The 16,809-nt window shown below is 45.1% G+C and overlaps 1 protein-coding gene across 1 annotated transcript in view; it reads left to right on the forward strand.

Annotated features, from left to right (window-relative positions):
- Positions 1-16,809, forward strand: part of LOC126152666 (high-affinity choline transporter 1-like) — a 472,314-nt gene that overhangs the window by 149,210 nt on the left and 306,295 nt on the right. The gene's annotated exons all lie outside the window — the stretch shown is intronic.

Raw genomic sequence — 16,809 nt, forward strand, 5'->3', positions numbered from 1 at the left:
TGTTAAGCCTGTGTGGAAATGAGATGTTACCTTCTTCGTCTGGCCTCTGATGCTCTCAACAGATTTTTGGACCACGTCAACTCTCTTCATCCCAGCATTAAACTTACCATGGAGGTTGAAAATGGGAGGCTTCCGTTTTTAAAAGTCGTGGTTTACAAGAAACAAAATGGTATCCTGGGACATAGTTTTCACCAAAAGCACACACACCGATCGGTATCTGCATGCTAAGAGTTGCCATCCATCATTGAGGGGGCCCTTAGGACTATGGAACGCCGAACATGTGCCATTTCCGACTCGGACAGTTTAACCCAAGAACTAGCACATTTGATGGCTGTTTATGAGGAAAAAAGAATACTCAGAGCAGACGATTCGTCGGGCTATGGAGTTTTAACCATCCAAGATGACCATAGATCTGTGGCCTTTATTTCTTACGCTGGGGCATATCGTTTAAGATTGGAAGGATTTTAAGGAATTTTCACATTAAAAGTGTGTTCCGTCCACCTTCCAAGATAAGGGCACTACTCGGCTCTGTGAAAGATGACGGGGCTTAGGAAGCCTGGTGTACATAAAATTCTGTATCATTGTGGGAAAGCATACCATCGGCTGTTCGATGCGTACAGTTCACAACAGGTGCGTGGAATATCGCCGTCATACGAGGCTACACCAGACAGAAAAATCGGTGGTAGTAGAACACTGCTTAAACAAAGGACATGTAATGGAATTTGGCGACACTGTAATAGCTGTCGACACTTCTAGTTTTTGGAACAGTGTTTATAAAGAAGAACTGAAATTAGGTTAGCAGTCAAGCTGGTTAACATATTGTAGAGCGTGGAACCCTGTGCTATCCTGCATGGAAACAGTGTGTTCTTTGGCGGCCAGCCCGAGTGGTTGAAAATAGTCTTTGAGTGCGATATATCGTTTCCGCTGGTATTCTATTAAGGGCGGCACCAGCAGCCCTTTCTTGGAGGGCAGCGCATGTGCCGTGTACGCTACGGAGGTCTATACTGGACGACGATTTGCAGCCTTGGTATCAATTTCCAGCAGGACTCAGAAGCAGCAGCGTTCTCCTGAAGAAGGCGAACGGCTGGATCGCCGAAATATTGAATCACTTTGATTTCTGGGTTAGACAGCAAACCCGAGGAGGCTTTGAAGGCAATCATTTTTGACCATTAATTATTGTAGTACTGGCTACGATTTTTAAGCAGAATAACAATCTGTGCACAGTTCGCCTAGAGAACTTATGTTTTCCGCCATTTGTGCAGAATATGCTATAATGTCATTAAAACGTGGTAATTCAGCCATACATTTGTTATGTTAAACTCTCTTACCTCTTAAAAAATAGTTCAAATGGCTCTGAGCACTATGGGACTTAACATCTATGGTCATCAATCCCCTAGAACTTAGAACTACTTAAACCTAACTAACCTAAGGACATCACACACATCCATGCCCGAGGCAGGATTCGAACCTGCGACCGGAGCAGTCCCGCGGCTCCGGACTGAGCGCCTAGAACCGCTAGACCACCGCAGCCGGCTCTTACCTCTTAAATTACGTTAATATCAACCACTATATTGTGCTATAGGCTAATTTAGTAATTCAGCCACACGCTGAAACGTCAAAGAGTCTTCCTCGTTAATTATGGTAATATGTGCCGCCATTCCTTAAGTAGGATAACTCTGCTGGTGATGATCCTTTCACTAAGGTGCACAGACCTTGAATGACAAGGCCTGTGCAGTCGCTCCAGTAGTAGAAGAGGGAGGGGGAGCTTGATTCTTTTTGGCCAATGGGGAAAGGGCAGGATAGAGCGAGGGTTGCCAAACAGACAGTTTCATGTCACGCTATGCCCAAGATGCATGGGCGGGGTAACTGGTTACATTGTGTACGACATATTGCCATTTGAAAATAGTGTTGTGGCCACACGTAGTAAGCATTGCTTCACGCAGTGGAGACTGGCAAAACAGAGGCAGCCGGCGATCGAGCTGTTGCGAAGTATGCGTGGCATCGATAGCCTTGCTGACAGCAGCAGTCTACCAACAAGCTGACGCAAGGACGCACACAGACCGAGAGCCGAGCGAAGCCTGGAGAGTGCTGAGTAAGAAGAAGTGAGGACAGCACGCCAATTTATGCTGCAGTATACTGCGGGAGTAATAACAAGAAGCTGCCACCGAGGGTGAAAAACGTCCTCCTGCCGGATATAAATAGTGGAGCCCAGGCAGCAACGGACAGAATCCATTCGGAAGCAGTTCGGATCTGAGGACGGATGTGGTCCGTGTCCGAATGTCCAATCTTCGTAGGTGACGATTCCAGATGTCTGTTCCAGCTCGCAGGAGTCATCCGTTCACCGCCACATGTTAACTTCAGCTCTGGGGGTCGGCCCAAGTTCGGTCGGCACCATGGCTGACTAACTACAGCGAGAACTTCCAGCAGGACCGGCCGCAGCGCGGTTTCGGTCACAGGCGCCGCCGGGGACTGACGCCCGGACTTCACGGCAGCCCGGCCCCACGCCACATGGTCCGTCCATGACGGGACCTCGCGGACATCGCGACTGACGGCTTCCCAGCCGCCGGTGCAGCAGGCGTCGGCAGCTGACCTCACGGCGACGCGGCTGCCGAGCGGCGACGAGTTCATCTCAGCCACAGGGCATCCTGACTTCAGTGGAGCACTGGTGGCCTGTGGCTCCGAGTGGGACCGGCGGCGCGCATTGCGCCCATTGTCGGAGAATCTCACAGCAGCAGCCAGGCGGAGGGATCCGCAGGGCTGGGCAGCGACGACGAAGGAGAAAGTTCAATAAATAATTCTAAAACTCCACGCCGTCTCAGTCTTTGGCGCAGCCACTGTGTCTGCTGCTAACAAGATGTGTAGAAGTCGTAACAAGTGGCCATCTGTCATAACAGTAGCGTTTCTCCATAAGTTTAGTAAGCACTACAGGTACACATAACAGAGATTTTAGTAGGTTAGGTTAGTGGTGTTTAACGTCCCGTCGACAACGATGTCATTAGAGACGGAGCACAAGCTCGGGTTAGGGAAGCATGGGGAAGGAAATCGGCCGTGCCCTTTCAGAGGAACCATCCCGGCATTTGCCTGAAACGATTTAGGGAAATCACGGAAAACCTAAATCTGGATGGCCGGAGACGGGATTGAACCGTCGTCCTCCCGAATGCGAGTCCAGTGTGCTAACCACTGCGGCACCTCCCTCGGTGAGATTTTAGTCATCGTTAATATATTTTAATTCACTATTTACAACAGTCTGCCAAAGCAGGGGTAACTTTTCGATTCTACGGCTGTAGAAATACGTGCTTTTGGGCATTTTCACCCAGAAGAGAAGTTCCTTGAAGGTTTGTTCAATAGAACACGAGAGAGGGGAAAATGTGATGACGTGCTAGTCCAAAATGATTCAAATGGTTCTGAGCACTATGGGACTTAACATTTGTGGTCATCAGTTCCCTAGAACTTAGAGCTACTTAAACCTAACTAACCTAAGGACATCACACACATCCATGCCCGAGGCAGGATTCGAACCTGCGACCGTAGCGGTCACGCGGTTCCAGACTGAATCGCCTAGAACCGCACGGCCACACCGGCCGGCAGACGTGCTAGTTCTGCAAGGTTCGCAGGAGCGCTTCTGTAAAGTTTGGAAGGTAGGAGACGAGATACTGGCAGAAGTAAAGCTGTGAGGACGGGGCGTGACTCGTGCTTGGGTAGCTCAGATGGCAGAACACTTGCCCGCGAAAGGAAAAGGTCCCGAGTTCGAGTCTCGATCCGGCACACAGTTTTAATCTGCCAGGAAGTTTCATATCACCGCACACTCCGCTGCAGAGTGTAAATCTCATTCTGGAATTTTTTACGCTACTTTCTGTTACCGATAACAGTACAGGATAGGAATGGTGGATGTTGCTCATGAGCCAGCTATGACGAGTAGGCAGGTATATATGGTAACCAGTTGATTTTTGTGAGTTTTGATTAGAGCGTGGGGTACCCATACCCCGATTTTTGAACCTTCACCATTGCACGTAAATGTCGCAAGATGGAGGAATGATCACAATTCATCACATTTGCCATTTGTCGAATACACTGACATGGATCATTGTGGATTAATGAGTTTAAACGATCTTCATCAGACCCCGAAAGTCTTCCTGAACGTGGAGAGTCACTAATGTCAAAACTGTCCTCCTTAAAATGAGAAAACCATTTTCTTGCAGTGCTCTGACCAATGGCATTATCACTATACACGGCGGAAATGTTTCTGGCTGTCCCTACTGCTGCCACCCCTCTGTTGAACTCAAACAGAAAAAATGTGTCGTAAATGTTCCAATTTATCCACTTAGCACTTCATTGTCTAGCGCCCACAGCTTCACTCACTATCTCCAGATAACAAAATGACAAGATATGAACTTAGATACCAACAGTGAACTAAAAATAAGAAGTGACAATCGATAAATAAGAACATAACAATCGGAATACCAACACGCAAAACAAAAACGCTACGAACGTGTGCACCAACCTACTAAAATTGCCTCTAGTGCGTGGGCAAGACAGGTGTTTTCTGGATGGCCTTGAAGATAACAGGCCAAATTGTCTCAGATGTAACATGATAGCGGAAGTGACCCAGAGATGACATCGTTATCTGCGCTCGTTTCGGCATACATACGGTACGTCCAGTGTTTTCTGTAATGGCATAAGCTGTTGCTGCACCTTGTTGAGGTCAACGAACCAGCCACAATTTTCGTCGCAAAGAAGAAGGGCCTATAAACTATTGGAGAGGACTTTGCACGAAAGAGGTTAACTTTTGGTGAATGTTTTCCACAATCTCGTGTGGACGTCTTGTGCTCCAGACACATAAACATGAAGATTTACCATTCCATGCACATACACCTGGGCTTCGTCACTGACAACCAAGTTTTAAGAAACAACGTCTTCTTCCAGTAGTCACTGCAATTTATTACAAACTTGAGAACGAAGCTCATTATCCCGAGTAGTCAGCGTATGTAACAGCTGCGGCCGGAATAGTTTTATGCTCAGATGTTTGCGAGATTGCGCCAGGCAGTTGATGTGGCATCTGCGGTTCTCTGCCGCCACGTGAGGTCGATTCCGTCAGGCACCTCGTACCGTTTCACCTTCTCTGTTGACGGTCATGTGCGGTCTATTCTCTACGCACCACATTAGCATCTGGTCTTACGGAATGTGTCGTACCGCCCATGAATTGTTTTGTCTGTTGAAGCTTGTTCCGGCCACTCCCGCCGGAGGTTTAGTCCTTCCTCGCGGATGTGTGTGTGTGTGTGTGTGTGTGTGTGTGTTGTCCTTAGAGTAAGTTAGTTTAAGTAGTGTGTAAGTCTAGGGACCAATGATCTCAGCAGTTTGGTCCCATAGGAATTCACACACATTTGAAGCTTGTGCCTGATATCTGATACGAAATCGTTGCTGAAATGTCACAATTTACATTTAGCGATTTCGAGGACGCACCCATTGCTCCGTTATATGCAGTGTTCTGACATGACTACCTCATGGTGGTGTGTCCGCTTGCTTAGCTGGGTGGTAACGTGCTGGCATTCCATTCAAGCGGGCCCGGGTTCTATTCCCGGTCTGGTCGGAGATTTTCTCCGCTTGTGGACTGGGTGTTGTGTTGTCCTCAGCATCATCTCATCCTCATCACTGGCACGCAAGTCGCCCAATCTGGCGTCGACTGGAATAAGACTTGCACACAGCGGCCGAACTTCTCCGCATGGGGCCTCCCGGCCAACAATGCCATACGCTCATTTCAATGGTGGCGTGTTCTGCGACTATACCATATTGCATATTATGAATCGAAACTTGGAGAGATGTTCTGTGCACTGATATGTGTCGCTTTTCTATGTGTCTTCTATTTTTGTGCCGTCCTTTTCTGAAATATTGGACGTACTTAAGAATAACCTTGTATACATACAACTTTTAGAAAAGTTAGTTTGAGTCACTTTAATAAGTCGTGGTTGCAAAATACTAACAACAATTATTTACAGAAGAATGGAAAATTTGTTGAGTTCCTGAGATATGTAGCAACATGCGAGACAATATATATCTTAGAAGATGGACTGAAGAAAAACAAACCTACGCCATAACATTTTAGATGTAGGGAACGCTTTTGGCGATGTTGAGTGAAATACGTTCTTCGAAATTCTGGAGCCAGTAGGAATATATTACAGGTGGTGAAAAGTTGTCTACAACTTGTACTGAAACTAGATTATAGTTATAAGCAGTGGCGAGGCGTGAGGTATTCCTAACTGTAATCGCTTTTAAAAATATCAAAAGTAGCACTGTTGGTTTTGTAATTATTATGGTCATTATTATCATTAAAGTATTATTGTTTACGCTTGTCTGTTACAGTGTCGCATACGCCCTAGTATTACAATGAATAATGTCGTATGCCGTCTATTAAAGTACAAAGTACAACCTCGTAAAGATTAGGCCTACTGAGAGATACCGAATACTCAAAAATACCTGGTTTTGTACCTACATGAATAAGGATGATATTAAAAGTTCTGGTACCCACAATTTTATTCATATATGAGGACAATTCTACGGTCCTTCGGTGTGGAGGCGTAGAATAACACTTATTGTTTCATGGACTTGAAGAATCATTTTTCAATGGACAGCAAAACAGGGTGAGTAAGTCTACTTTGCGACTGTGTATTTCGAAGTTAAGTTTTGGTTCTTTTCAACGCCGAAAATGATCTTTCTGTCAAAGCACTGGTTGCTGGAATGCTTACAATTAATTTCATTAGTTTTTATGCTTCGGGTACTGCTTCTCTGAGACCACACAAGGTGAGATGTTGACTCTGTCTAAATACTGGCTGCTTCTGGAATTCGTCTGTAGAATATATCACAGATAGTTCCCTCGTTAGTTGAGGGACATCAAAATGTACACCGTAGGATTCCTTCAAGGAATTAAATGCAGCCTCAGGGAAGTCATCTGTATATTGGCTATACTTTCCATAATTCATAAGTAAAAGGAACTATAAATTATCCAAGTCAGATTCTGTCAGCTAACTTACGCGAGACAGTATCAACTATTTCGCAAAACAAAGCACGGTACGATGTTCGTCAGTCACGGCTTGCCGGCCACTGTGGCCGAGCGGTTCTAGGGGCTTCAGTCCGGAACCGCGCTGCTGCTACAGTCGCAGGTTCGAATCCTGCCTCGGGCATGGATGTGTGTGATGTCCTTAGGTTAGCTAGGTTTAAGTAGTTCTAAGTCTAGGAGACTGATGACCTCAGATGTTAAGTCCCATAGTGCCTAGAGCCATTTGAACCATTTTCAAGTCACGGATTCCCATTGCTTCTTTCTTGGAGACTTTCTCCTGGTTAAGTTTTAGACCACACTTCTATAAATTTACCGTGAAATTCCTGTATCTCAGTCTTAAACTGGTCAGTTTTCTTCAAAGGATAGTCTAACTTGACACTTAAAGCAGAAACTAATTTAAAATCATTAAAAAATAGACTCGTTCACTAAAATTATAAAGAATAAATAATAATATGTACTAAAACACTATAAAACTTTAAATTATGTACCCTTATTTATAGCATTCGGGAGGACGATGGTTCAATCCCGCGTCCGGCCATCCTGATTTAGGTTTCCCGTGATTTCCCTAAATCGCTCCAGGCAAATGCTGGGATGGTTCCTTTGAAATGGCACGGCTGACTTCCTTCCCTGTCCTTCCCTAATCCGATGAGACCGGTGACCTCGCTGTCTGGTCTCCTCCCTCAGAACAACTCCCCCCGCCCCCCAACCCTTATTTATATATAAACACTTTCAACACTGTAGCGTGCGAAAGAGTGACACACGTGTCCTTAGAAGAGCTAGAGAATCATAGCCGCTACACGATTGTCAGCTGCCTTAAACAGCTTCACAGCCCCCCTCCCCTTTCTCCTGCGAAAGCTGAAGGTGGGGAGGGGGGGATGGACCTTGCAATGGGATGCGCGCACACCTTTTAATCGCTGTCGCTGGAAGTTACAGATGTGTGGCACGTAGCTGACCAGCCCCTGTGGCCTTGTAAACTGTCGGCTGTCACACTGACAGCAGTTAACGTCTTAAATTCACCCGGATTAACAGTGTGTTTTAGATCTATGCAGTATGCCCGGAATTAAAAATTGTAGAAAAATATATACCAAGAATGTTTAAACATAAAAGATGTGTGTTACCTGCAAATGTAACCAGCGATTACAGTAATTACTAGCACGCCTCGCCGTTGGTTATAAGAGTCGAGAGACAGTGGTTGAGTAGGGAGTGAGGGCTGTTACTCACATTGTACAGTGATAAAGAAGTACAACAATTCAAATAGGGACTCGGAGAGCGAACAAATGAAAACTTTGCGTTTTGGCGATGACAAGTTTTATCAGGAAAAGACCTGGAAGTTTAGTTTAGCAGAATGGATAGCGTCTTGGAAAAAGATTATTACATCAACAGAAGTAAAATAGAGGTACTGGAGTTTTGTAATATGAAGACAGCTGTTCCTGAGAGAATTAGAGTAGGAAATAAGATACCGGGTGGTAATAATTGAAGTACAGCTACTCACAGAGGTCCTGTGTGGGCTGTAATTATCTTATGGCATCGAAACTTGATAAATATTCTAATGTGTTAATGCGGAACCGATTTACACTGGAAAAAAATGTGTTCCAATCTAGAGCACCAGGTGAAAATCTGGCGCTGTGAATACGCGAAAGATATGTAGAAATGTTCCATATTTAACGGACGTGGGCACAGAACTGCGAAAGAAATGATGTTGATTTTATTATTAACTGTCGCTAATACAGTTTGTTCAATATGAGCACTAGAGACGTCGATGAGATGCTGCACTGCGCCAGATATGCAGCTGGTGTCCAAAAGTGGAACTATTTTTTTTTCCAACGAAAATTGGCTTTGCATTAACACATTAGCATATCTATCAAGTTTCGCTGCCATACGACAATTACACCCCGCACTGAACCCCATGAGAAGCTGCGCTTTAAAAGTTGCGAAATATGTTAGTATTTGTGCAGGAAGGAAACTGACGATGGCCGAGGTAGAGACTATATGAACGGCAGACTGGGAGCTGCAAGAGGTCAATGGTCCCTTACTAAGAAATGAGGGTGTGTTGCTTGCAGAGGTCGAGGGTAGGTGAAGGATCTATTGTCCAGCGGCGACTGCGCCTACTGAGCGATATTGTTGTCAGATGCAGCTGAGCCGACAATGAGTAGCAGTGTGGTTGTTACAATGGCGTAGCGGGATTCAAGTATCGTTACCGTCTAAGAGTATCCACAGTGTCGTCGGCTGATCCTCAGCAAACAATAAGAATTATAACGGATAGTGACAAAGTATCTGGTTTACCAAAACTGCTCAGTCCGTAGCTCGTGGTTTAGTGGTAGCCAGCACGGTAGCTCAGCGTGTTTGGTCAGAGGGCCGCGTGCTCTCAGTAATAAAAAAACTGAGACAAGAAATCAACGATCAACTTGAACGGATGTCTTGTGACGTCCGCCCAGACCAAACGCGACGAACTATACCGAAAAAAAAGTGGTTAGCGTTGCTGTCTGTGGATCATGAGGTCCCGGGTTCGGTTCCCGGTCGGGTTGGGGATTTTTCTCTGCCCGCGGACTGGGTGTTTGTGTTGTTCTCATCATTTCGTCATCATCATCATCATCATCATCATTATTCGTGATAGTGGTTAGATTCGACTGCATAAAAAATTGGAATGTGCAAAATCTGGGACTTTTTACGGGCGCTGATGACCGTGCAGTTCAGCGCCCCACAAACCAATCATCATCATCATCAAAATTGCTCGTAAAGTCATGGAGTGCCGATATCAAGCGTTCGCGTCTACCGCGCTGTCCAATGGATTCTAGTGAGGCTAACTTATTACAACATCGTGTGACAATATTTCTACGTGTGTGAACTTAGACGTGAAAATATGCGTACGAAAAAGGTAGTGACTGTGTCCTATGCCGTTTGACGAGAATATGTTGCTTTACTTACTGCATACTTATGTGACCTTGATTATTGAAAATACTTCTGTTCAAAGAATATAGTAATATTAGCAGCTAAAATCCGAATGAAACGGCCGGCATAGTAGTTGAAAACGATCAGCTCTTATCTTGTAGGTAACGGTCATTAAAATAAAAGTTTAGGCTGCTACATTATTCGATCTTTAACAACAACAAAATTAATCAGAGGATTTTTCAAAAGGAGAAATGAATATGATAGCATCCAACACAAATTTCCCAGGAAGTCTTATCAGAGTATTTGTCTGGAGTGTAGCCTTGTCCAGAAGTGAAAAGTAGACGACAGTTAGTAGAGACAAGAAGGAAACAGAAGCTTTTGAAACTGTGATACTATAGAAGAATTATGAAGATCAGGTGGGTAGGTCGAATAACTAACAAAGAGATATTGAACCGAGTTGTGAGTTAAGGCTCACATTGACTAGAGATCGGTTGATAGGGCGCATCCTGAAGCAGAAAGAAGTGATCAGGTTGCTAATAAGGGGAAAGTTGAAAGGCGGAGAGATGGGATGGGGGGGGGGGCGGAAAACTTCTAGAGAGAATCCTAGGCTTGAATATAATAAACTCAACATAGCTTGCAGTAGTTATGCAGAGATGAAGAGGCCTACACTGGACAGACTAGCATGGAGAGCTACATCAAACCAGTCTCCAGGTTGAAGACCACTTGTAAATTACTAATAGTTATGCAGTTAGTTTATACTTTAAAGAGTCCAATTGATTAATTAACTGGATGCCAGTCTGACAACTACAACCCAACTGAAACGTGCTACATTGTGCCTCTAATTCTTGTAGGGTAGAATTTGGGTGGGGTGGATTTGGGCTGGAGGTTGTGCAGGCGGGGGCTCAACTTTACAAACATGATACATCCTTCTTGAGAACTGACAATTAATATTTAACTTACCTGCAGCCCAACTATCGTTATGGAGGTAGGGCTGGAAACAAGAGGATAAGAAAATAAAATTCCTTCAGCATAACATAGCAAAGTTTAAATTACTTTTTGCCTTAGTAAAGAAAATTGGGCCAACAGCAGCAATAGCAACTATATATGGCGATCGACCACACCGTAGACACCAAAGGGACAAATGAAAACGGCTTCCACAGATAACCACTTAGAAAAGCAACAATTAAGACGACAACTCTCTGGCTTAATTAGGGCTTATTTACGCAAGCACTGAACTAAATCTAAATTAAGATCTACAAGCACTCCCATCACCAACTATTCACTAAAACAACGCTGCGTACCAGAGCGTATTCGTTTCCTGCCTGCAGCCCACAAAATCGATATACAATTTCTGCATTGGAGTTTTTAGAGGTTTCAGAGCCAGTGTACCGTGTTTAGTATATCCTATGGGGGAGGGAGGGGGGGGGGGTGACTTACTAATGGAAGAAGCCGTAATATATCTGTCTATACCTTCCATATGGATGTTGGAGCTTGTTTTAAAAACACCCAAGTGGCTCCCACTAGACGCTCGTGATAACAAGCGAATAATATAGGTACAACGTGCGCAGGTACCATTGTGCAGGTGCTACTAATATCCCCAGTACGGCAATATGGGATGCCATTTCTCACAGAATACGGCCTAATCACTTCCCCTCTTCTGTTTACTGTTTGATTGCCTTGAAGGACTCATCGTCTTCCTGATACATCGCGAGGTCCATAAACTACGCTGGGAAATTACCCCAATTCTCTTTCTGTGTCTTACTATCCTGGTCCGGCCTACTGACCTCAGTCTCTTCAGAGTCCCCTTGAAACATGCGACTCAGCCTTCTCAGTAACATTGCCAGTCCCTTTTTCATGTCTGACCTCAAACTGAAAACCCGAAATTCGAGTAACGGCCCTGGCGATGCGGCCTGCTTACCTCGACTGCGCCAACACCCAACTCACTTGTCAAATCCTGACCGTCTGTCTATAACTGAATGGGTTTATGTTCCGGATCGTCTCTGAATTTTTCCAAGGCGAACATAAAAGGCGAACATAATCACCAGTAGTGAAGTTCATAAACAGAGTACAACATCTCCAGCGATATTTGTCCTCTAGAAGCATACGAAACTAGCCTTCAACGCCTATGGATACTCTTGAAATAATAAAGCCGCTACACTGGCCATCGAGGAGTCGGTTCGCACGATGAGTTCCTTATCAAGTCCAATATTGCCAAGAGAGAGGCTCACGGCCTCCTTCAACCCGTCGAATGTTGCTTGTTGGCATTCACCCCACTCGAACTACCAATTCTTTTTCCTTAACTCCTTTAGTGGCCTAGCCATTCCAACAAATCTTTGCTATTTCCTTGTCATTTGTCACGGAACGGTCCATTCATTATCTGTTTCGATTTCCTGCTAGTGACACGATATCCTACAATTACGGTATCTCAGGGAACCCAACACTTACCTTTTCACGAAATTAGAAAGAAATCCAGACAATTACCTGCTTGCAGGCGTTGATAAATATCGACGGGGGCAGTTGAAAATATGTGCCCCGACCGGGACTCGAGCCAGGGATTTCCTGCTTACATGGCAGACACTCTATCCGACTGAGCCATCGAGGGCACAGAGGATAATGTCACTGCAGGGACTTATCTCTGGCATGCTCCCCGTGAGACTCACACGTCCAGCTTACTGCCCACACACTACATGTGTAGTGCCCCTGCCTACGTACTCGTTACTCTCGGCAGTCAGTCTACAGATTTCCATAAGAGTTTGAGCAATGTGAATGCATCCGAACGGAAGAATATCATTGGCCGGTAAGCCTTATCTGCACCAAGTGATCAATGGTATCCACACACCTGGCTGAAAACGACTTACATGTTCGTGACGCCCTCCATCGGTAATGCTGGAATTCAATGTGGTGTTGGCCCACGCATAGCCTTGATGACAGCTTTCACTCTCGCAGTCATACGTTCAATCAGGTGCTCGAAGGTTTCTTGGGGAATGGCAGCCCATTCTTCACAGAGTGCTACACTGACGAGAGGTATCGATGTCGGTTGGTGAGGCCTTACACGAAGTCGGCGTTTCAAAACATCCCAAAGGTGCCCTCTAGGATTCAGGTCAGGACTCTATGCAGGCCAGTCCATTTCAGGGATGTTATTGTCGTGTAACCTCTCCGCCACAGGCAATGCATTATGAACAGGTGCTCGACAGTGTCGAAAGATGCAATCGCCAGCCCCGAATTGCTCTTCAACTGTGGAAGCAGGAAGGTGCCTAAAACTTCAATATAGGTTTGTGCAGTGATGGTGCCACGCGAAACAACAAGAGGTGCAAGCCCCCTCCATGAAAAATACTACCACACCGTAACACCACCACCTCCGAATTTTATTATTGGCACTACACACACTGGCAGATAACGTTCACTGGCATTTGCCATACCCACACCCTGCCATCGGATAGCCACATTGTCTACCGTACATTTTTGTGCTGCACGTGTCCCTTCACGTTTCCACTTCACTATCACAACGGAAACAGGGAAACCTAGGGATATTTAGGAGTGTGGAAATCTCACGTACGGACGTGTGACGTAAGTGACACCCAATCACCTGACCACGTTCGAAGTCCGTGAGTTCCGCGGAGCGCCCCATTCTGCTCTCTCACGACGTCTAATGACTACTGATGTCGCTGATATGGAGTACCTGGCAGTAGTTGGCTGCAAATTACACCTAATATGAAAAAAGTTTGTTTTTGGGGATGTCCGGATATTTTTGATCACATAATGTGCTAGTGCCTTGATTAGTCTCCATGGCACCCATCACACTTTCTTCCCTAACGACCGAGCGTGCCGATTGTAGTCTGCGCTCAGTAGGCCTGCCACTTCTTAATGACCCATATTCTCACCAGTTCCGACGCCTATGAGCAGACGAACTCTGGTGTGGTTGATATCTGTCTGGGAAGCGTTCTGGATAAATGCGGCGAGCGGCGAGCGGCTCGTCTGTGGCACTCAGCTATTCCGTACATTAAGTGCATGTCTGCAAACTCACTTTTCGTATACTGTTCGATGTTACTCGTATGCTAGCTAGCGCTCAAATGGGAAATCCTTTCGTTTCCCTCCAGTACTCTCGTGTACAGCGCCAGCTTGCGGCACACAGCGGTGTTTGTGGCCTTAGGTTGGTATGCAACTCTCAATACTTATGATGTACCCCCACCTCCCCTAAAAGTTGGTCGCAACTTTTGTGGGACATCCCGTATATAAAAATTAGATGTATATATGTGCGTTGCACATCTCCTAATTCCTGGATCGATTTCAACCGAACTGGGTACACATATTACTTACTATCTGGAAATAAATACTGTGGAGGTGAGAACCGGGAAGGATGAGGTGGAGAGAGAAGGGATAAGGGGAGGCGACAGAGAGAAGGAGGAAGGGGACAGAGTGAGGGGGAGGAAGAAGTAGACAGAGAAATGGGGGAAGTGGAGATGAACAGAGGGAGGTAAGGGGAGGAGACTAACAGAATGGAGGGAAGAGATGGTTGGACAAAGGGAGGAGGAGGAGACGGATAGAGGGAGGGAAAGGAGGAAGTAGACAGAGAGAGGTGGGAGGATGAGATGTCTGTAACATATGTGGCATACGCGTAGACGGGCGACGCCCCGGGTAAAAAGCGAATGAAGAAATAAAAATAGTAGGCGTTAATTTCCGGCTGTATGATACTGCGCTGTTTGCCTGTACATCGGATAAAATTCAGCACCGAATGTGAGAGAAAGTTTGAAAGCAGTCATGATAAGCAATTACAGTAATATCTAAATCGTACGTAACCTGCGTTCTGAAAAGAACGTGGAACACGTTAACGTCAGAGTTTTCTTGGTCTAGTCAGAAGGCCGCTGTAACCGTGGCCAAAACGCCGGTTTCATCAGTAATATTTACAATATGGTGTTGTAACATACCCAGAAAAGTTCTGGTCGCGGAAGTCTACGTAATTAAAATACAAAAAAATTAACGATAAAGTCATTAAGGCAGTAGGAGAGCTCTGTAGGTAGGGAATTTGTAAACAATGAGTAATGTACAGGAGACAAAAAGTGAAGAAGTATAAAGTAAAATGTAGTGCTTTTAGTAAAATATATGGGTTACTAAATATTAACATCGCCATTTGCATGTAAACCAAAATTTACAGTCAGAGTGTTTTATGAGTTTTGTCTTACGGAGTGTAACATGGAATATTAATACCAAAACGATAAAAAATGAAGGTTATTCTGTGCGCAATGGAGAGTGCATGTTGGGAGTTACTGGGAGAGACAAGGAAGAGAAATGTACCAGGGAAAAGGATGGAGTGGAAGACGTAAAGGTGACCGTGAGATGCCTGGTGAATGGATAGTAGATGGACCCCGCACCTCGACATCGACCTGGTGTAAATCAGGTAGATAGCATTACGAAACACGCACGAGCAGCAAATCTCTCTGTCTCTCTCTCTCTCTCTCTCTCTCTCTCTCTCTCTCTCTCTCTGAGTGTGTGTGTGTGTGTGTGTGTGTGTGTGTGTGTGTGTGTGTAGCTGGGAACAGTGGGACGTAATCTGGAAGTGAATCCAAAGTGGCTGATGATGTTGACGATTATAATGATGGTGGTAACCTTGAACAGAAAAGGTATGATACACAAATTGTGAGTCTAACAGAAGTTAGCTAAAAAATATCTTGCTATCCAATTAAGTACAATGCAAACGTTACGTGCGAACTGACAGAAGCACTACACACACACTGAAAAATTAACAAAGAAGTTCAAGAAAACGTCCGTCTTCACATTTAACACATGATCTCGGAACTCATAATTACTGGGAAAATATCAGCAGTAAACCGAAAACTGTTGAATACCCTAGTCTGATAGTGACCTACTAGAAATTAAAAAAAATTAATAACGATTACAATAATTTCTAAACAATGCAATGTGCAGTCTAGTATCACGTGGTCGCAATTGCACTACTCAAGCTACCAACATCCCCCATGAGTAAATTAAATGGATGGTTCAAATGGCTCTGAGAACTGTGAAACTTAACTACTGAGGTCATCAGTCCCCTAGAACTTAGAACTGCTTAAACCTAACTAACCTAAGGACATGACACACATCCATGCCCGAGGCAGGATTCAAACCTGCGGCCGTAGCGGTCGCGCGGTTCCAGTCTGTAGCGCCTAGAACCGCTCGGCCACCCTGGCCGGCCAAATTAAATGGATGAAAAATCAGTAGTCAGTAGTTAATGGACTAATTAATGAACTAGCTGTAGCAACATATTCCTCCTTTGTTGATTATGAACAGCTTTTACACAGTGGTCAAAAACTACAAAATGTCGACGCCAGCCTTTCTGAAATTTCCACACCACACAGTTTGAGAAGCAAGTCCCCGATGGTGCAAATATTGTTCGGAAGATAAACGAGTAATTGTGCTGTATGACGGGAATCTACAGATGCGCATTTTCCGTACCAAGAAACAATAAATTATTGCCGTCATATTGCAGGACCTGGAGGCATAGGCGTGTGCAAGGGGGTGTGGCCGGGTGGGGGGGGGGGGGTGGTATGTTGAGGGCCATAGGGTGCGCTTGTCCCCTTCTTGAATCTGGATACAGACTTTTTATTCATTACAGAACTCTCACACGTTTCTAGCAGTGACTCTACTGAATTAAAGGGTTAACACTCAGCAGCCTAAAGGAAATTCTGTTACTTTGTCATTCACTATATATCTTTCAGTGTTTTTTGGTTGTCACGCTGTTCACGGAAAATTATGACACTTGTTTGATCTGGTAGCGTTTTCTGCGCTGTTCTACAAGCTGAATCCGAAACTTTTCAAAACAGTGCCGAAATAGTGTCCTCAATCTTTTCTCTGTCACTTCCTCATGCAGCTCTTAT

This window comes from Schistocerca cancellata, chromosome 2 (genome assembly GCF_023864275.1).
Source record: "Schistocerca cancellata isolate TAMUIC-IGC-003103 chromosome 2, iqSchCanc2.1, whole genome shotgun sequence".
In the NCBI taxonomy this organism is placed as follows: Eukaryota; Metazoa; Arthropoda; class Insecta; order Orthoptera; family Acrididae; genus Schistocerca; species Schistocerca cancellata.